Source organism: Callorhinus ursinus, unplaced genomic scaffold, assembly GCF_003265705.2.
Source record: "Callorhinus ursinus isolate GAN/ISIS: 27379988/994484 unplaced genomic scaffold, GSC_fseal_2.0 scaffold1, whole genome shotgun sequence".
In the NCBI taxonomy this organism is placed as follows: domain Eukaryota; kingdom Metazoa; phylum Chordata; class Mammalia; order Carnivora; family Otariidae; genus Callorhinus; species Callorhinus ursinus.
This window is the reverse complement of record NW_027397063.1, coordinates 116,517,212-116,538,978: the sequence shown is the minus strand read 5'-3', so window position 1 is coordinate 116,538,978 and position 21,767 is coordinate 116,517,212. Positions and strand designations below refer to the sequence as shown.

The 21,767-nt window shown below is 42.9% G+C and overlaps 1 protein-coding gene across 2 annotated transcripts in view; it reads left to right on the top strand.

The window, feature by feature from the left end:
* The window catches only part of EPHB1 (EPH receptor B1), a 425,029-nt gene that overhangs the window by 378,350 nt on the left and 24,912 nt on the right, over positions 1-21,767 (top strand). The window lies entirely within an intron of this gene.

The window sequence follows — 21,767 nt, the reverse complement described above, 5'->3', positions numbered from 1 at the left end:
CTGGTCTCCTCTTGTCTCTTTACATCCACTCCCAGTATATTTTTATAAAAATAAAAACAATACAGAGAAGTAAAGGGAGAAAAGGTAACCAAGAAACCACAACTGCCCTGAAACAAGGGTCAGTAAGCTTTTCCTTAAAGGCCAGATAGTAAGTATTTAGGCTTTGTTGGCCAAGAGGTAAGACAGAGGATATTATGTAGATAAATATGTAACCATTTAAATTGTAATCCTTTAAAAAGGTATAAATACCATTCTTAGCTCATGGGCTACAAATATCCAGGTGACCAGACCATAGTTTACCAACCCCTGTCCTGAAGCACCAATTTTAAATAATTAGGTGTGTCTCTTTTCACACTTTTCTCATTGTTCAAAATGTGAAAATTTTTATTTTATAAAAATGGGATCATACTAAGCTCATTATACTGTCCTGCGTGTCTGATGGGCATTCTTCCTGCCCAGCCGCCTTTCTAAAAGTTTGTGAACATTTACATTCCTCCAGGAATGTATGGTGCCCATCTTCTGACATCCTGACCATCAGTGAAGGTGATCGATCTTTAAAAATTTGCCAATCCAAAGAGAAAAACTGATACTTCATTGTGTTTAAGTCTGAGTTTTCAACTGAGTGCTAGAGATACTACCTTACTGTCTTTTCACACAGTTACTGGGATGCATGTTTTCTCTTCTGTTAATTATCTGTACATGTCTTTGTCTATTTTTCCACTGGGTTGTTTGCTGGTTTCTTAGAAATTTATAGGAAGTCTTTTTATATTAGGGATGTTAACCCTTTGTCTCCGCATATGATGCAATTAGTTCTCCTTCCTCCCATCTGTTCTTCTTTTGCTACTGTTGATGATATCCTTTGGCTTCCAAAAGTGATTAATATTCATACAGTCGATAATATGCATCTTTTCTCTTTATGTCTTCTTGAGTTTTCTGGTTTATTTGAAATTTTCTCTTCACTCCAAGCTTATAAAGTGCTTTTTAAATTTTCTGTACTCTCTTACAGGGGTTTTTGCTCTATTATTTAAATGTTATGCACACCTGAAATTTATTTATTTTTCCCAAGATTTTATTTTGAAAAATTTCAAGCATACAGAGAGCTTGATAGAATTTACAGAGGATAGCCATCGACCCACCATCTAGGTTTTTAGAATTAATATCTTTCTATGTCTGATTTATTATATAACTATCCATCTGATCTTTCCCTCTGTCCATTCTTCACTCCATTCTGTTTTGTTGATGCATTTCCAGATTTCATGTTCCTTTTGACCATCTTTATGTCTGTCTTCTTTGGAAAAATGTCTATTCAGATCCTTTGCCCATTTTTTAAATCACATTGTTTGTTGTTGTTATTGAGTTACATGAATTCTTTCTATATTTTAGCTATTAACCCCTTATTGGATATATGATTTGCATATATCTTCTCCCATTCAGTAACCTGCTTTTCCATTTTGTTGTTGGTGTCTTTTGCCATGCAGAGGCTTTTTAGTTTGTTGTGGTCCCATTTGTTTATTTCTGTTTTTGCATCCCTTGCCTTTGATGCCAGGTGCAATACAAAACATTCCTAAGATTAATGTGAAGGAGCTTACTGTTGGTTTTCTTCCAGGAGTTCTATAGTTCTAGGTCTTACATTCAAGTCTTTAATCCATTTTGAGTGGATTTTTATATATGGTATAAGATAATGGTTCAATTTCATTCTTTTGCATATAGCTGTCCAGTTTTCCCAACATGCTTTATTGAAGAGACTGTCTTTTCCTCATTGTATATTCTTTGCCCCTTTGTTATAAATTACTTACCAGATAGGCATGGGTTTATTTCTGGGCTGTCTCTTCTGTTCCTGTTTTTATGCTTTTTATGCCAGTACCATACTGTTTTGATTACTCTAGCTTTGCAGTGTAGTTGGAGATCAAAGACTGTATTTTGGGTTTTGTTCTTTTTTCCTCAAGATTGTTTTAGCTATTTGAGGTTTTGTGTGTGTGTGTGTGTGTGTGTGTGTGTGTGTGTGTGTGTGGTTCTATGTAAATTTTAGAATAATTTGTTCTAGTTCTATAAAAAATGCCATTGGAATTTTGATAAGGATTACACTGAATCTGTAGATTGCTTTGGGTAGTATGGGCATTTTAACAATATTAATTCTTTTGATCTATGAGCATGGAATAACTTCTCATTTATTTGTGTCGTCTTCCGTTTCTTCATCAATCTCTTATAGTTTTCAGGGTACAGATCTTTCACCTCCTTGGTTCAATTTATTCCTAAGTATTTTATTCTTTTTGATGTGATTGCAAATGGGATTGATAGTTTGTTATTAGAGTATAAAAATGCAACATATTTTTGTACATTAATTTTGTGTCTTATAACTTTACTGTTCTAACAGCTTTTTGGTGGAACATTTAGGGTTTTCTATATAAAGTATCATGTCATCTGCAAATACAGTTTTACTTCTTCCTTTCCAATTTGGATGCCTCTTATTTCTTTTTCTTGCCTAATTCCCCTGACTAGGACTTCCAATACTATGTTAAATAAAAATGAAGAGATTGGGCATCCTTGTCTTATTCCTGATCATAGAAGAAGAGTTTTCAGCTTTTCACCACTGGGTATGACAAGCCATGTGCTTGTCATATATGGCCTTTATTATAATGAGGTACATTTCCTCTATACCCACTTTATTGAGAGTTTTCATCATAAATGGATATTGACTTTTGTCAAATGCTTTCTCTGTATCTACTGAGATGATCATATGATTTTATCCTTCATTTTGTTAATGCTATGTATGTTGATTGACCTGTAGATGTTGAACCATCCTTGTATCTCTGGAATAAATCCCACTTGATCATATTGTATGATTCTTTCAATGTATTACTGAATTTAGTTTGCTAATATCTTGTTGAGGATTTTTGCATCAAAATTCATCAGGAAGGGGTGCCTGGGTAGCTCAGTTGGGTAAGCATCTGCCTTCAGCTCAGGTCATGATCCCAGGGTCCTGGGATCAAACCCCACATCAGGCTCCCTGCTCAACGGGACCTCTCCTTCTGCCTGCCACTCTGCCTACTTGTTCTCTCTACATATCTATCAAATAAACAAATAAAATATTTAATAAAAAAATCATTGGGAATATTGGCTTGTAATTTTCTTTTTTTTTTTATGGTATCTTTGTCTGGTTTTTGTACAAGGGTAATGCCAGCCTCATAAAATGAGCTCAGAAGTGTTCCCTGCGATTTTTTTGAAAGAGTTTGAGAAGGATAGGTATTACATCTTCTTTGAATGGTGGGTAGAATTCACCAGTGAAACCATCTAGTCCAGCACTTGTATTTGTTGGGAAGTTTTTTTATTACTGTTACAATCTCCTTATTAGTAATCAGTCTATTCAGATTTTCTGTTTCTTTATGATTCAGTCTTAGAAGATGGTAAAGTATTTATTTCTTCTAGGTTAACCAATTTGTTGGTGTATAATTATTCATAGCACTTTCTTATGACTTTTTGTTTTCTGAGGTATGAGTTATAACTTCTCTTTTATTTATGATTTAATAAATCTCTTTTTTTCTTGGTGAGTCTAGCAAAAGATTTGTCAATTTTACTTATTTTTTCAAAGAATCAGCTCTTAGTTTCATTGGTATTTTCCATCATCTTTTCAATCTCCATTTCTTTATGCTCTGATCTTTATTATTTCCTTCCTTCTACTAGCTATGGGTTTCATTGGTTCTTCTTTTTCTATTTCCTTTAGGTGTAATGTTAAATTATTATTTGAGATTTCTCTTGTTTCTTAACTTAGGCCTGCATTGCTATGAACTTCCCTCTTAGAACCACTTTTGCTGCATCCCAGAGATTTTGGTAAGAAATGAATAAGTCTTAAGTATACGTCTATAGAGTTTTAACGAATGCATACAACTGTGTAACCCAAACTCCTGTCAAGATACAGAACATTGCCATCACTCTGGGAAGTTCCCTCATAACCCTCCCCATTCTGTTCTCACCCCTACCCACACCCACAGGCAACCACTGTTCTGATTCTTTTTTCAACCATAGGTTTGTGTTGCCTGTTCTAGAACTTCACATAAGTGGCATCAGACAGCACATGACCTTTGTGTCTGGCTGCAGTCTGTGAGATTCATTCGCATTGTTGTGTGCAGCAACAGTTGGTTTCTATTTATTGTAGTAGTTCATTGTTTATATATCTAGTCTTTTGTTGACAGACACAAGCACTAGTCTCAAACTTGTTTTTGAATATGTACTAAGATATGTATGTTTACCCATACAGGTGAATAGATAATTATGTCAATACCACGTATGAAATATATTGTCCATATTTTATTGAATCACTTATCATCCTTGACATGTTAGGTTGCATATATGAACTATGTTTTTTTTATTTAAATTCAATTAGCCAACATATAGTACATCATTATTTCAGATGTAGAGTTCAGTTATTCATCAGTTACATGAGCATTGGGTGAACTATGTTTTGATTCTCAATTCTGCTCCATCGATCTATTTCTTTATTCTATGCCCAACTATATTATTCTGATTGTGATAACTTTAGTGCAAGTTTTACTATCCATATTGTTCTGATTATAATGACTTTAGCAAAAGTTTTACTATTTGGATAAAGTAAGTTATCCTTCATTATTCCTTAAAAAAAACTTTGTTGGCTGTTCTCAAATATCTTTTCTTTCATGTGTAATTTAAAATCACTTTTTCCAATTCTAAAACATGCACACATACACGTACACTCACATTTGGAGTTTGAATGAAACTTTATTCTACTTTTGAAAGGACTGACATTTTAATGACTGTGAATCACCTAAATAATATGAATCAAACATTTGTATATGCCTTATATTATTAAAAGTGTTTTAGGTAAAGGATTCCCCACATGATTTTCTTGTATACATTTGTTAGATCATTTGTTGTGGTTTTTGTTTTTCTTCCAAATGATGAAGCTTACCAACTCCAAGACCTAAGAGCTCTCAGGATTCTTCACAGTCATTATATTCATCTGCCTCACTATATTTATCATATTATTTCTCCAGGCTTTGTTTTTATCCAAAATAGAAACAAATAACATGTTTGCTGATAAAACAATTTGTGTTTCTAGAAATACAAAGAATTTATTCACGTGAAAAGTATTCAGCATCTACTATGTGCCAGTACTGCTCACAGGCTAGGGACACAATCATGATCAAAAAGAGACATTGTTACTACTCTCCCATCACTCCCAGGTTAATGAGGAAAGGAGACTTTAGTCAGATACATACACAAATAAGTGCATAATTATCAGTTGAGATAAGAGCTATTATGTTTTGTGAGAACATGAATAATAAAACAATAAATAACAATATAATCTGACCATATCTAGCAGAATTAAGGAGGGCTTCCAGAAGAAGAGATGGTGCACCAGCAGAGATTTGAAGAATAAGTCACCCAAATGAAAGGAGTAGTTTAGAACACTGAGAGATATAAGTAACACATACAAAAGCCCTGTGGCAAGAGAGAAAATGGAACATTAGAAGAGCTCAGAGAGGACCCCTATGCCTGGAATTTGGAAAAAGGAAGAAAGTGGCCAAGAAGGTCAGCAGCAGCCTCTTGGACCCTTGTGATAGAATTTAGGGCCTTAGAGCAATGGGAAGTCATTCCAGGGCTGTGTGTGTATATGTGTGTGTATACGTAGATGGATACATAGACCCAAAGGTGATGAATTTGCATTCAAAATAACCTGGCTTTTCTCTTGCCTTACCCTTCCAATCTCTTCTCTTCCCTTCTTTCAAAACAAAATAAAACAAAGTGCTTTATTGGCTTTCTTCCTTTAATCTTTCAATAAAAAACCACTTGTCAGGCCCAATGAAGGTAGATGTCTTGAACAAGGGAGGCATCCCTCGCAGGTACCTAGACCCACCTGTGAGGGAGCCAGCAGCCCAGCAAGGTTGGGAAATTAGCTATTTACAGGGAGATTGAGAAATATATTGGAGTTAATGGGAGCTATTGGAAAAGGAGGTACAAATGTGGAAAACATCAAAACTAGAATGAATTTTGTGGTGTTGAATTGGAATCGAAGGCATTGGTGTGAACTTGGGGTTTTTAATATGTAAAGAGGTAGAGAAAAAAAATGCAGGCTGAGAGTGCCTCAAAGCAATGAAACCACGTACAATACAATTACCTATATGTAGAACTTGGGAAATTGTTGCCCAGTTTCCTGAGGCTCTATTCATTATTTTCCCCAATTTTTCCTCTCTATTCCTTATAACTATCTTTAAGTTCATTGATTCTTTCATTTGCCATCTCCATTTTGCTAAAAGAAAGTTCTTCTAGTGATTTTTTTCTATATTGCCTTTTTTAGCCTTATGATTTCTTATTAATCTTTCTTTTATAATTTCCAGTTCTCGATTGAGGTGTTTTATCTTTTTATGCATCATAAGCATATTTTTCTTTACCTCACTGAGCATAGCTATAATAGCTGCTTTAAAGCTCAGGATGAACATCCTGAGGTTGGCATGTTTCTTTCCCATGAAAATGGGTCACATTTCCCAGGCTTTCTGTATGTCTAGTAGTTTTGGAATATGTACATTATGAATGTTATGATGTAGAGCCTCTAGGTACTGTTATATTGATCCAAAGGGTATTGATTGCTTCTGATTTAACAGGAAGTTAACTCAGTGAGACTCGACCTGCAAACTATCATGTCTGCAGTGGGCGACAGCTCAGATTTCAGTTCCTGTGGTTTTCAGTCTGTCTCATACAGGCATGATTCAGGGGTCAGCCAGAGAGTCAGGAAAAGTTCATATCCAGAATTTGGGATTCTCTCTTCCTGGCTTTCTTATTTCTAGGGAGTCCCCCACAGCCCCCAACTCTCCAGCCACCTGATTATCCTGAGCTCCTTCCGTTGGTTCCTCCAGTCAAAAAGGGGGTGGGATTTTCAGCTGGAGTTTTGGCCACAGGGCAGACCGTCCTCATAGCAAAATTGCAAAAGGTGAAACTCGTCTTGTGCTGTTCAGCTGCTGGAATGCCCAGATAGTTCTCCTTTATATTTTTCCTCTTACTTCCCTTTCTCGTTTCTTCTATTTTGTTGTTACTCGCTGCAGAGTCTGGTTGTTGGAAGTATAATCCCCCCACACCAAGAGTGGAACCTTTCGCTTGTTACCCTGAATCAGCAATACTGTAAAATAGCCTTAAGACCTTGGTATTCCATCTTAATTCCCCTATTTCATGCAGTTCTTTCAAGACCTTTTTAACATCATCATCTTCTAATACATCTTGTTTTATTTTGTAACTGAAGACCTCATTAATAGCTATTAAAGTTTTCTAGTTTTCCCTACGTGGCCCTCAGCTTTCATCTCTCATTCTGTCTTAATTCTCCACCATACTTTTCCCCAGGTCTTCCTTCTCTAAATTGCTGTTTCTAGCCCCAGGATCATTTCCTTCCCACCAGGCTCCTGGAGTAATGAACAGATAGAATTTGTTCCTTTGTGCTTTCTTACAGTTGGAATAAACCCACTAAACTAAAGAGGAGTTCTGAGTTACTGCTGGTAACATTCCCACCCTTTAAGGGGAGGAGATACATGAGCTGGGCTGGGCTCTAATACTTGTATGGCTTACAGAACATTTCTGAATCCTGGAATGGGTGTTCACATTCACATCCCCATGTGTCTTGGTTTGCCTGGGCAGCCATAACCAAGTACCATAGTCTAGGGGACTTGAACCACAGACCCTTATTTCTTACAGTTCTTCTGGAGCCTGGACAGTCCAAGATCAAGGCTCTGGCAGATTTGGTTCCTGGTGAGAGTCCTCTTACTGGCTTGCAGATGGTCACTTTTCCTCTGTATGGTGGAAAGAGCAAGAACTCTGGTCTCTTCTTCTTCCTCTGAGGACACTGATTTCATCATAGGAATCCTGACCTTATGACCTCATCTAAACCTAATAACCTCTCCAAGGCCCTACCTCCAAATACCATCACATCAGGGGTGGGGAGTAGGGCTTCAGCACATACATTTTGGGAGGACATGAGCCCGCAGTCCAGAACACCATGCTTGCCTTACAGACTAGTTCTCAAGGTTTGACTTCCGAGGTCACATTACTGGTCCTGTTCTCTGTTACCAAGAGGAAAAAAGTACACACGTACCAGGAAAGGTGCCACATCTTTGATTAACTCTTTGCATTGGGGGCTCCCGTGCACACTCGCAAACTCGATCTTCACCCTTTCTCTCACGTTGGTGGACAGAGTCCCAACAGGATCCCACAGATCTTCTCTGCATGGTGGCTTTTTGGTTAAGTCAAAAGCTACACTCCAGCAGGGCTCACTTTCTCTTCTCATCAGGAGGAAGAGGCGCCATCCAGTCCCTTTGTGAGCAAAATCTTCCCTTCTTAGTATTCAGCCAGGTTCCTTCTGCCAAAGTAGTGTCAACTCTCCCGTCCTTCAGAACCCCAGGCTGTCTCTCTGAGAAGTCTCCAGCCATGCACTGTGCCTTCCCTTGGTCCTGCTCCCTGCAGGCCTCCCTGTTTCATCATAAACTGCACTTCGTCTTCAAGGCGCCTCTGATCTCCCTCAGCCCCTTCCCCTTTGCTCCTCCTGCAGCTCCTTCCTCTTGTCTCAAGCCCAGGCTCCTCCCACACCCTGTGTTTCTGCCGCTTCTGATGCTTTCTGCCTTCCAAGCCCGCCAGTACCCCCTTCTCCTTGTTTTCTCTCTTCTAATGTCTGCTGGCATTCTCTGCCCCCTCTGCCTCCTCTGTGAACCTCAAACAGAGCTGTTCCTTAGGCATCTGCCCCTCCTGGCAGGAGGCAGAATCCATCTTCCCAGATGATTTGGTAGCTGCACCTTTGTCCTTCCATGACGGTTGTCCCCTTACCAGATCTTTCTTACCTGCTGTGCTGTCTGTTGTGCCCCTCCTTTCCCACATTGACTGCCTGGACCGGCTCAGGGACAGCTGGGCTGTTGCACTTCCTCTAGAATCTCCAGCACTGCTCTGGGCACTGGGCTTGGAGGGCCCATCCTTGCCATGGGACAAGGCACAGCCTCTCCTGGAGGGCAATCCCTGTGAGTACCTGGCCCCACAGCTCACCCTGAACCTGTTGGGGAAGATCAGTCCTGCCCCTCATGTGCTCTGCAGAGGCCCCTGTTCCCCTGTGATGAATTTCAGTCATGGTGGAGGTCATGATGGAGACAGGACCCTGTCTCCTCCTCCCCCATTATTCCTTTGAATTACTGTCTAGGCTGCAGCCTCTATCCTCCCTGTGTTTCTGGGGGACAACATCTGTTCCAGCCACAATTGGTTCTGTGCTGAAATCTGTAGGGCCTTTGCTTTCACAGAAAATTTTACCTTTATTCCATGATTTTATGCTGCCCATTTGAGCCCTACCTTCAGCAATGTCAGCTGGGAAAGGGGCAAAAAGACCCTCTCTAGAAATTTCTTGCTCTCTGGCATGGCAGAATAGTTCTTGGACATGATAGAAAGAATGCAGGACTTGCATTCAAACTGTGCTCTGTAAATTTGGTCTTGGGTCTCCTCATGCGTCAAATGGGATGTGTGAGAATTTGTGAGATTTGTAAGACCCCATGTGGTAAACCGGAAAAACCCCCCAGTTCAGGTCCTGCCCTGATCACAGCTTATGTGACCCTTGTGGGTACTGCCATGAGTGCTTTTCATGCTCTCAGCACCCAGACCCCATGGAAGACACACACAGATGGATATTCTCAAGGATAACTGGTAAAAAAAAGTCCTCTAACTGTCCCTATTCTTAGTCACTCCAAAACAGAAAACAATAAAGCAAAGAGCCTCCAGAATCCCAGGAAAAGATGATACTCACAAAAGACAATTAAGCGCCCTTGGATTAGAATCACCATGGAAAGATTTTGAAGAAAACTTCTCAGGAGAGTGCAGGAGGAAAGGCAGCTGAGTTACTCCGTTCCTTGCCACGGTGGTGTCCACACCTCACTGTGCACCAGAACCTCCAGAGGGCTTGTGAAAGCACAGATTTCTGGACCCCACCTCCAGGGTTTTGGTTCTGTAGGTCTGAGGTGGGACCCAGGAAGTGCATGCACACAAACCCAGATAATGCTGATACTACTACTCTAGTACTACGCTTGGAGAACCACTGTATTGAGGCTATTTTAGGGAGCATACATTTACTTCACATACTTGCATTGTAAGAAATGTCAATTATTTTTCAAAAAGCAAAGTAAGTCTGACAGAGTCCTCATCTTGTACACTGGAAAAGGATATGTATTTTCCATCATCTTGGAACTCTTCCTCCCTCCCCAACCCCAGGGGAGTGTGAAGGCCCTGGGGCCACGTATAGACACCGTGTCTCTGCATAGCCTGGAGCCCCTGTTCCTCTGGCCCAGTTTCACCTTTGTCTGAGGAGACAGGGAAGGCATAGTCCCGGCAGAGGTCCCCACCACAGAGCCCCACACCAGCACCTGCTTCCAAGGCTCGAGACCCTTGCTCTGATCCTGCGATTTGGCTCCCCTAATAACTCAGTTCCCAGAGCCTGAACCCCTCTCCCATCTGTCCGCTGCTTTGGAAGAAACACAAAACAAAACAAAAGATATTAAATCAGCCCTAGAGATCCTGCCATTGGTATTAAAGCATTGGAGTCAGATCTATGATTACCCTCAGTCTGGAGATTCTTCCATTCCACAGACTAAAAATCATATAAATTACCAGCTCAGTCATATTCACTGTCATGGTCATCAGTGATGTGGCTGCCCATAAAGTGGGGTTGAACCCAGAGAGGGTTTCCTTGCATTGTGTTTGTTTGGCCCCCATTTTTTATAAGTAAATGGGTGCTTAAGGAAGGAAGATAGTTCAGGGTGCCTGAGGGGATCACCCAAGTCTGGGATGGAGCATTCTTATCTCTCTAGGGAACTAGCTTGGGAGTCTTTCAAAGGGGGAATCCACAGAGAAAAGATGGAGAGGATCTAAGCCTCAGCCTTCATGCCAGGCTCTGAGCCCGATGTGCTCAGAAGTGGTGCCGTGAACAGTCTGAGCCCCCTTCACTTTAACATAAGCCAGAGGAGTGGTGGGCCTGCCTCACTTCCCTGAAACAGCAGGGGACGGAGGGCAGAGCTGGGAGCACAGGCATCTCCCTGTACAGGCTGCGGAGACTTGCTGCTCCACCAGGGGCCAGCAATGCCATTCACAACCCTCCTTGGGGACAGACTGGCTAGGTGACTCTGTGGTGAGGGCAGGAAGACTCTCTGAATTTTCCTAAAGTCTGTGATGAGCGGCTCCCGTCAGCAACACCCAGGGAAGGCACACCAGCATGCGCATGCGCACACACATGCATCCACTCACACGTAGGTAGTACAGTATACACAAAAGCATGGCCAGAGACACACACAGAAGTGCGCACACACATACACTCTGGACTCCCCAGAGGCAGACACACGCAGACCCAAACCTAAGCTGGTGCAGGGTGATAGATAGCTGGGCGTGTTCCTTTTGTTACCGCTCAGGAGTGGGTTCAATGCTACAGTACTGTTCTAGATTGGTTTTTTTCTTACAATGTACCTAATATTTAAAAGGTGCAAAGAAAGCAGAAAATTGTCTTGAAGATAATCCTTCCTGCAGGGCTTCTGGAGAAAGCCCCTTTGTCTGCACTTGGCAGCGCCAACTTGAAGAAGGTGCTGCTAAGTAGGTGTCCGTCTGACAGGTTTCGGCGCAGGCTGGGAGCTTTGACCTTCTGAAAGAGGCAGGTTTGCTGGCTTTCTGTCCGGTGACCCCAGGTCCAGCTCTGCTTTCCCCCACAGTTCCTGGCGGTTTTTACATTTAAATCATGCTTCTCCTTCCTGTCTGATTCAAGGCTTCCCTCATGAGGCCGTTTTCAAATTATGATTCCTCGCTCTTCTTTCAATCATCGAGCTTGGGTAACAGGCTATCTCTTGGGTGGATGGAAAGTGGAGAGGATTGAAGACGAGCAAGGAGAGGCGGGGAGACCCTTTAATTGCAGCCAGAATAAAACCGAGTCCTGGTCCCCTGGAAATTCTTCTGTAGCATTAATTATGCTTAAGGAGGAATCATTCAAATGTCATACTCTACCCCATGCTCTGCAGCTCCGATCATTCTTCTTCCGGCAGTCCTGCCTCCTCCTTGCTTTGATATCTCTCCCGGGTCACTTTGTCACCAGATGCTCAGTTAGGGATATCAGGCCCTGACTGAAATGCCCTTTTGAAAAAGACTCAGCATAATTATTATTAGTAAGGCCAGTATATTATTAGCAGCAGTGAGCTCGGGATGGGATTTCAGAGCCCCTGGAGGCTGGAGTGAGGCATGAGTCAGGTTTCTCCGGAGTGCATCTCTCTGCTTTGAGCCTGGTGTGCTGGGTCAGGCAGGCAGAGCCCTCCTCCCTCTGTGCCTGTCATCATGCCTGTCCTCACAGAGGAGGGGCCCGCCGCCTGGGTGTGGGCCCATGCAGTGCCTCCAGCAGCTGTTCTCCCAGCCACCACATTTTTGTGAAGCACTTAGTATGTGCAAAGCACAGCAGCTAGCCACTCAGACGGTTCCTGAGCTCCTTGCATTTCCTTTCTAGCAAAAAAAAAGGGGGGGGGCATGAAACAACCAATTAAGCAATTAGCTATGTAATTATAATTACATACTGTGGGGAAGAATATATCAAGTATGTATCACTGGACCCCGAGGAAGTAACCCCTGGGCTAAAACCCAGGGATAGAGAGGAGAGAATTTGGGGAACAGTATTGCCAGTGCTTCATAGGGACTGTCTCATGGGGACTGTCCCCAAGCTGGACACAGCAAAGACAGAGTGTGGAGGAGAGGAGGCTGTTGGCTGAGATTGTGCTCAAGCACAGAGCCGGTAGAAGCAGCTCTCCTGTAGGAATAGCCACGGGGTGTTGGGGGAAATGGCAAGCCGGGCCACCCAAGTGGGCCCACAGTAGCTTTGATCCAACCTGTGAACTCTGGGGTTCTAGGAAAAGAGGAAGAACCAGAAATAAGACCCCAGACACCAGTCTTCAGGGACTGGGCTGGGGAGCCCTGTGAAGAAATGCAGGATTGAACTGTGAGGGTGCCTGGTGAGAAGCACTCCCAGCAGAGGGTATCTTTCACCTTCTTGACAGAGGTTCCAGTGAGAGTCAGTCAAGAAGTCAATGAGCCAATCCATGAGGGATCATTGATTTCTGGCAAGAGGCAAGGACCTCTGCTAGAGAAGGAAATAAACTTTACTTATTTTTAATATGTTGATTGGCAGTAGTGTCTGTAAATCATTCACTAAGATGTAGGCTTATTTTCCCCATTCAGTGCTTAGTAAATAAAAGTATGGAGCAATAAGCTTAGGGGACAGAGCTGGCTTTCAGCTGAGATGAGAGGGGGATGGAGTGGACTCCCAGATGAGTTAGATAGGAACTAAGTAGTGAAACTGGGTACATAAAAGGTACTCAGTGACTGTTTATAGGATGGATGGATGGATGGATGGATGGATGGATGGATGGATGGATGGTTGGTTGGATGGATGGATGGATGGATGGATGGATGGATGGATGGATGGTTGGTTGGATGGATGGATGGATGGTTGGATGGATGGATGGTTGGATGGATAAATGGATAAGGTTATCATGAGGGCTCAAAGGCTGAGGGTTTTCCAGAAAGAAGTAATAGCCTGATCAGAACTGAAGAGGTAAAAAAAGTAGCTGGTGTGCTCACTGAACAGGCTGATTTGGCTGGTGTTGGGAAGGGCGTATGCTGGCCAGTAAAATCATGCTATGTTAGTTCTAGAAGGGCCCTGTTATCAGATGAACTGTATCCCCCCAAAAAAGATACATTGGAGCCCTAACTTCCCCCCCATATTAGTGAACCTGACTTTATTTGGAAATAGGGTCTTTGCAGATGTAATCCAGTTAAGATGATGTCATACCAGATGAGGGTGGACCTTAAAACCAATCACCAGTGACCTTATAAGATGGGGGAAATTTAGACAGAGGCACACAAGGAAGAGATGGCCATGTAATGACTGAGGCGGAGGTTGGAGGGATGAATCTCCAAGCCCAGGAAGGGCAAGGATTGCCAGCAGACACCACAAGCTAGAAAAGGCAAGGGAGGATTCTGCCATACCGATTTCAGAGGGAGATTGGCCCCGCCAGTGCCTTGATTTCAGACTTCCAGCCGGCAGAACTGTGAGACGATAAATTTCTATTGTTTTAAGCCACCCAGTTTATGGTACTGTGCTACGGCAGCCCTAGCAAGCTCCTGCGAGTCCTAAGAGACCAACTCGACCCCTATCACAGGACAGGTGGGCAGTCGGACTAGAAAGGATGGAATGAAGGATAGGACATCGAAGGGTCTTGGATGTACATCTAGAATTTACCCAGATTCAGGAGAACCTTACTGCCTGACAATTAAGAAAAAAGTAATAAATAAATAAATAAGCACATTAGAATCTTTGCTTGTTGAGTTCACTGTATGGTGGTACATCTTTGCAGGAGCACTGCCTTCAGAGACCTATGGCCCTAAGGGTTAAGTACCAAGATCTGCTCAAGTTTCAAAAGCGCTGACCAGCCCTGAGATTCTGGGAGTCTTTGCAAACCTCCCTCTTGTTCTTCAGGATCCTACCATTGTTAGAAAAGTTGATTCAGAGGGTGGAGGTGCCCATGTGCCCCCAGCCTAATAGGGCCTTCTAATAGGGCTTGGCCTATGAGCCCTTCGTGGGACAGAGCCGCCTCACAAAGAGAGGCCTGTGGGTCTAGCAAATCTCTCTAAGGCGAGGTGTTAATCCTGGAAAGGGAAACCAGGCCTTCGAGAGCACACAAAAGCCAGAGTGATTTTCTAAAGACCCCAGTGGCTCAAAACCAGCACTATCGAGGGTGAGCATATTACACTTCCTCTGGGAAGGCCAAATTTGAAACCTAAAGGCAGCCAAGACACTCATCCGGTCAGGTTTATAGGTCCAGAGGTAAAAGAAAGAGAGTGGGAGTAGAAGGGAGAGAGAAAGAAGAGAGAGCGGAGTGAAGAGGGAAGGGGGGACTCCTGATCAAAGGCCACTCACTCAGTCACTCCGAACATAGGCTAGCTGCAGGGGAGCAGGCGGGGCGGATTTGTAGAGGTGAAGATTTTATTTTAATCCTCCCGCAAAAGCATTCAAGTAAACCCTTTCCCTGGGAGAAAGTGAGAGAGTAAGAAAAAAGAAAAGAAGATTCTCTGTGAAAAGATGCACGCAGCCCGCCACTAATATTGCTCACTTAGAGAATACGTGCCATCTGGGTGTTTGATGAAGAAAGAGAAAAAGAAGAGTCCAAAGCCAGGGATTCGGCTGGCGAGTTGCAAGCTGCTCACCTCTCCTCCGTGACCAGCTCTTTGCTTTGTTGGAGGTGGATAGTTCTTTTCTTGGTCCACATTGGCCACCTTTTCAGAGGGACCTGTCGGGGCTTCATTCCTTTATTCTCTGTGGCCAAGGAGCTGAGCAGTGGGGAGAGGGGAGGTGAGGAGACCCAGGTGACCAGAGCAAGGCCGACCTTCTAGTCATTTATCATGTGAGAATTGTCCATGAAAATGCAAAGCCTCAACCCAGTTGTGCCTGGGGCTGACCCCGCAGCTTCACAGGAGTGGCCATGGTGCCCTGACTTTAGGCTCCAGAATTTTTTGAAACTTCTCCTTTGGAAAGAAAATTGGCCTATCCTAGGGATTCTAGCAGATGGCGGGAAATCCAGGGAGACTCCACCCCAAATTGCCAAGCAATGTGAGTTCATATGCTTTTAAACCAGCATCACCAATAAAATGGTATTAAATGACTTTGTAGTTAGATATTTGACCCGGAGCAATTAAAAGGGCAAAGGCTTGGCCAAGAAATGCTGGGGTAGAAAAGGTAGGGGGAGTAGATGCAGGGGGAGGGGGAGGGCCCAGTGTGCCTCCTAAATTACTTTGTCCTATTATACAATATGGTTTCATTATCTTGAAATGATGATTAGTATCCTAAGTAATTCTCAGTATTAGAAAATTATTTTAGGAAGTAAATAAGACACTATCATTTAAAATCCATTATTCAGGGTTTTTTGGTTGTTTATTTGTATTGGCTTTTGATACCCATTATCCTACCGGTAATCATTATCTTCCACACTAAAGTCATCCTTTCCTTGTTTTATTTTTCAATGTTTTCATCAAATTTCAAACCACATAGCATAACTCGGTCCAGTAGCTCTAACGACAATTTCAGTGCACAGGATTTCACAGGAGGTAATTCTGAAGGGTGGTCCCCTCAGCAGTTGTAAGGACAAGGATGAATTTTGAGCCAGAAAACATGGCTTGGGTCCTGGCTCTGCCAATTATTAACTTGGGGTAAGCCTCTTTGAGGCTCCATTCCATTATCTGTTGAATGGGAATAGTATATTATACTTGGTCTGTATCACATTATTGTAAAGATCAAAGGAAAAATATTGTGTTGAAGGTCATTTAATAAATTTCTAAAGTCCTATAAAAATGTAACAAAATAAAAGTTACATAAAAGCTGATGCAACAGAATAAATTATTCTCCATCTCAGTACAACACATTTTTTTCTCTGATTTGGGGCCGGGGGGGGTGGGGCAGGAATCTGTTCCAACAACACATGACATGCCAAATATGATTTGCAGTGCATGAACTAGTTCCATTCAGTTAATAACGTAAGTGGCAGGATCTTAATCTAAAATCTAACCAACGTAATATAAAGAACAGAAATGTGGATAGCAATGGGACTGAAACCCTCTGGCTCTGCTACTAACACACTATGTAACCTGTGTGAGGTATTTACTTCAGGAGCCTCAGCTTTCTAACCTGTAAAATGGGGATAAAAACCTACCTCTCAGGATGACTGTGAAAGCTGGATGATATTAAATACATAACGTGCCCAGCAGAGCAGTTGGTGTCCAGTGGATACTTGACAAACGTCCATCTGCTCTCACCAACCCTGAGGTGCCTCATAAAAATGGGAGTGGAGAGGGGCACCTGGGGGCTCAGTCGGTTAAGCGTGTGTCTGCCTTCAGCTCAGGTCATGATCCCAGGGTCTTGAGATTGAGCCCCACATTATCGGGGAGGCTGCTTCTCCCTCTGCCCCTCCCCCCGCTTGTGCGCTCTCTCTCTCTCTCTCTCTCTCTCTCTCTTTCTCTCTTTCTTTCTCTCTCTCAATAAATAAATAAAATCTTTAAAAAAAGGGGGGGGCAGAGGAGACATAGCCTTTTCTGTTATAGTGCCTTGTCCCTCAATGCAAACTCACTCACTCAGTGATTTTGGTAAATGGGGGGATGGTGTCAGCGTCATGTGGAAGTCCTATGGTTTCATATGATCTTTCCCCAGGATATTTACTCTTTTTTTTTTAAGATTTTATTTATTTATTTGAGAGAGAGAGAGAGAAACAGAACACAAGCTAGCGAGCAAGAGGGGGAGGGGCGCAGGGAGAGGGAGAGAATCTTAAGCAGACTCCACACTATGTGCAGAGCCCCACATGGAGCTTGATCTCAGGACCCTGAGATCCTGACCTGAGCCACCCAGGTGCCCCAGGGTATTTCCGTCTTGAAGCAATCAGGGACAAGGTTTCTTATAACGAAAGAGAAATCCTTAGCATAATAATAAGACCTTAAGAAAAAAGTTGAACATTGACTGAAAGACCTTTCTTTTATGCAAATACGAGTTAGTTTAGCAATTCCAGAATTGCTGTGTTTTCCACTCGGTGACCTGGTGAATCTGAAGATGTGGAAGCTGTGGAAACATTTTTCTTTGTCTTAAATTTTAATTTTTGGGCAAAGAAGTCTACCCTCCTGAACAGATTCGTACTTTTGATAAAACTGATCTCTATGAGCTGTGACTGCCCTTCCCCCGCTCCCCCGGGACCTATATCTCTTACAAGGAAACACAAAATCCAGGGCTTAGGCTGCAGAAGCAAGGACAGATAGGCTGGTGCAAATGCAGGTTGTCATTTACCCACGCTGCCATTTTTATTAGGAGTGTCATGTTTTTATTACATTTTGAATGGTCTTCTCCAAAGGTAATTTTTTCTCACAGGCTCTGTTATTTTATTGTGCCATTTGGCAGAATATGAGGTTTTTTCAAAATGCGTATATGACATTGTAGCAGAAAAGCCTGGATTAGGAAAGTAGAGTCCATTCAGTCACTTTCAGGAAGCATGCACTCCATTTAGGTATAATCAATACTTGAACCATCAGCAGGCTTAGCCATTTGAGACAGGGAAAATGTTTAGGGTCTTTAATAAGATCAAAATGAAAACAGTTGCGTTGGTAGGTATCTGTGAATTAAAGGAAAGGAAAAACTGTGGTGTCACCTCTTGCATATGAGTCTCCAGAATGCCTCTCTGTCCATGTGACCAGTGCTCTTCTCTCCAAGTCCAACATTAATAGGAATTTTTCAATATTTTCATCACATTTCAGATCATGTAGCATTACTCAGTCTAAAAGTCCGTTGACAGACAGTTCGGTGCATAGGACTTCACAGGAGGTGATTCTGAAGGGTGGTCGGGGGCACCGCTGGTTGATGGGGAGACATAGCTGGATTCCAGACCACTGCACTGCTTCAACCACAGCAGCTTCAGTTTTATCAATTTTAGATATTGAGCTTTTACCAAGCTTTCCTTTCAAACAAGGGTTCTGCCACTACAAGTGTAGTATTTGGAAACTACAGGCCATCAGTTGTGATGATAATAGGTTATTTTATGTGGTCGATATTTCTGTCCCTAATCATACTTGTTCCAGACCTACAAGAGAGTCTACAGACCATGCCAAATACTGGTCTTTAGAGAAGATCCCAGGGAAATTGTATTACATTTTAGGAGCTTCCAAGCTAGGATGACGTCCATATTACTTTTTTTTTTTTTTTTTTTTTTACTGTCTGCGCTGAAACCATGATAGAAATGTCTTGGGGCTCTCTTCTCTGGCTTCTCTGTAAGAACAGTGTCAAAAAAATGCCAGTTTGGTCAGAGAACACTTTTAGATACCCAAACAACTGAGAAGGAGATTTTTTTCAAACTTTTTTATTTGAATAAAATTTCCAAAAAAATGGATATGATTTCAATTTGACAAAACCAATCTCTCCTAGAAGCGAATACCCTCCAGGTCCCACAGCCTACGGTCAGGTCTCACAATCAGTTGTTTTATCTGTTCAGTCTCCTTCAATCTGAAGAATTCCACTGTCTTTCTTTGTCTTTCATGACATTGACTTCTCTTTTTTAGGAACACAGTCACTTTTTTTTTCATTAATAGAACAATCTTCCTTTGGGGCTTTTCTTGTATTCCTCATAATTAGCTTCGGGTTCTACATTCTTGACTATAATCCTACATGAGTGACGTTGTATACTTCCTAGATTACCATACCTCAAGACATATGAATGAGGTCCATGTGCCCTTCATTGATGGCATGAATTTTGACCACCTGGTCAAGGTTTTGTCCAACTTCTCCACTGTATATTTGCATACAGTATATATTACATGTTTTCCTTTGGTAACTGATAAACAGTCTGTGGAAAGACAGGCTGTGCAAATATCCTGCTCTTTGTGGAAATTTCCCCTCTAGTTTTAGCACCCATTGATGATTCTGATCTGAACTAATCTTTATTATTATAGCTTCAGAATGTTTTCCAACTCCAGCCACCATATCACACTTGTCACTGACATTTTGGATGGTAGTTCTATAATCTTATTAAATGTTCCTTTATTCTACTTGGAAAGTCAGCCCAATAACATTCTGAAGATCACATTCTCTTTGATTTTTGCCTGGGAAAGTTTTGGAATGACCTTTGGCTAGAAACATTAAGATTCTCATCTGTTCCCAATTCCTGTTTTAGACTTTTGCCTTGCAGACCTGGTCTTATTCCATCACTATCCACTCTGCCCACACCTTCGATGCAAACAGTCTGATTTATGGGGGGGGGGGGGGGAGGTGGCAGAAGAAGGGGGAAACAGACAAGCTCCTCTCTGTCCACAAATATGCTGGCTCACTGATTCCTACATCTCTGCCTTCGTGCCTGCCCTGCTCCGGAAGTAGGATGTCCTGCCCTTTACCTGTCCTAATCGCACCCATCCTTTGCCACAGGCAGGAAAACACAGCCCTGAAGGGCCCAGAAATGTGAAAGTCTTAAGGGCCTTGAGAAATACTGAAATGTTCCTACAGGATGTAGAACCTCCAGGAGGTTTTCCAATAAGACCAGATGAGAAGGCTTCTCTTTATCACATGCACAGGACATAGATCTTGGGAACCTTCCAGGACTTCTCTTGACTTGTGGTTGAGGATTATCTCTGAACCTTTTGGGCTCCCACAAAATGGTAAGTATGGGCTCCAGACCTTGGGAGACCATGAATCTGGTGGAAATAGTAACTGTGGGCTTTTTTGGGGGGGGGGGCGTTCACAGTTTACCAGCCCCCAGATAAAATGGACTCTGAACCCTCTAAAAAGGGGGTGTTTGGGACTTCAGCAGGAGGTGCTGCCATAACTCTCACAATTACAGAGAATTCTGGAACAGAGACCCTGCCGTCCTAGGCAGAGCTTCAAGGTTGTGGCAAGATTAGGAAGGCCCCAAGTCCAGTGAGTGGGGCTGGTGGTAACAGCCACTAAGAGCCACAGGGAAAGGCTCAAGTGCAGGGTTGGAGGAACAGAAACTGAGGGGTCTCTTTTCCCACTGTGAAGACCCCGGCTGCCTTTGGGACAACCATATGGTAAATTTATTCATGGTCAGGGAGGCAAAGACAAGGGGTCTAGACCCATCAGGTTGGGGGAAATTAGGTCTGGGAATGTGGGAAGAACTCCAGCAGTTGGTTTTCTAAGGAATGGGGAAATGTAGTGTACATTCTAAAGCATGTCAGAAAATAGATCAGTCACCAAAGGACAGATGAGAGGCCAGCAGCATTGGCCAAAGTCTAAACCAAGCTGGAGACCCCAGCACGCCCCAAGCAAGGGTTCTGTCGAGCAGCCCTGTGCATGCCAACAGCATCCAAGGCCAAAGGATGAGAGATTGGGAACAACCATGGGCACCTGGGCCCAAGGTCCAGCCAACTGCTGTGCCCTCAACGCCGCTCTCCCAACCTGTGCCTGGTTGCATGTCAGTCCCCCGCTGATGGCTGCTCAGTTACTCCCTAGGCTCTGCCACACTCCTCAGGTTCTACCCAGCCCTGCATTCTTCTCTCCCCGCCACTGGCCCACTTTCCTCCTTTATCACAACATCCTCAAGCTTGCGTGTGCCGCTCAGTACCTGTTTGTGAAGTGAATTAAGAAATTAATTAATGAGTGACAATATGTCCCTGGTGATCCGAGATACCAAGTAGGAAAATGGTGTACCCAGGGAGCAATATGGCTGTCCACGGCAGCTGGGTTCTTCACAGTGGGAAGAGACCCCTCGGTCTCTGCTCCTCCAACCCTGGACTTGAGCTTTTCTCTCTGGCTCTTAGTGGCTGTTATCACCAGCCCCACTCACCAGACTTCCGGCTATCATAACCCTGCTCCTTCCACCCACACCTGGGGGAGGACCGATCCCAGAGCAGCCAGAGAGAAAGGAGCTTATAGTCCAACTTGGAAGGTCAGCCCATTTGAAGAAAGAAGTTTCTAGAATGCCTTTTTTTTAATGTTATTATGGTTTTATGTATAAAGGCAATGCTTAAAAACATCAAAAAATAAAAGCGTGTTTCAAGCACAAAGTGAAACAGACTTCCCCTTCCCAATTCCTAGAAGTCACTGTCAGTAATAGTTTGGTGTGGGTGTGTGTATCTTTTGTGGTCCTCAAAATGGTCTCATCCTATACAGACCACCTCTTCATGGACTTGCTCTGTTACTTAAGAACACGTCATGAGGGGCGCCTGGG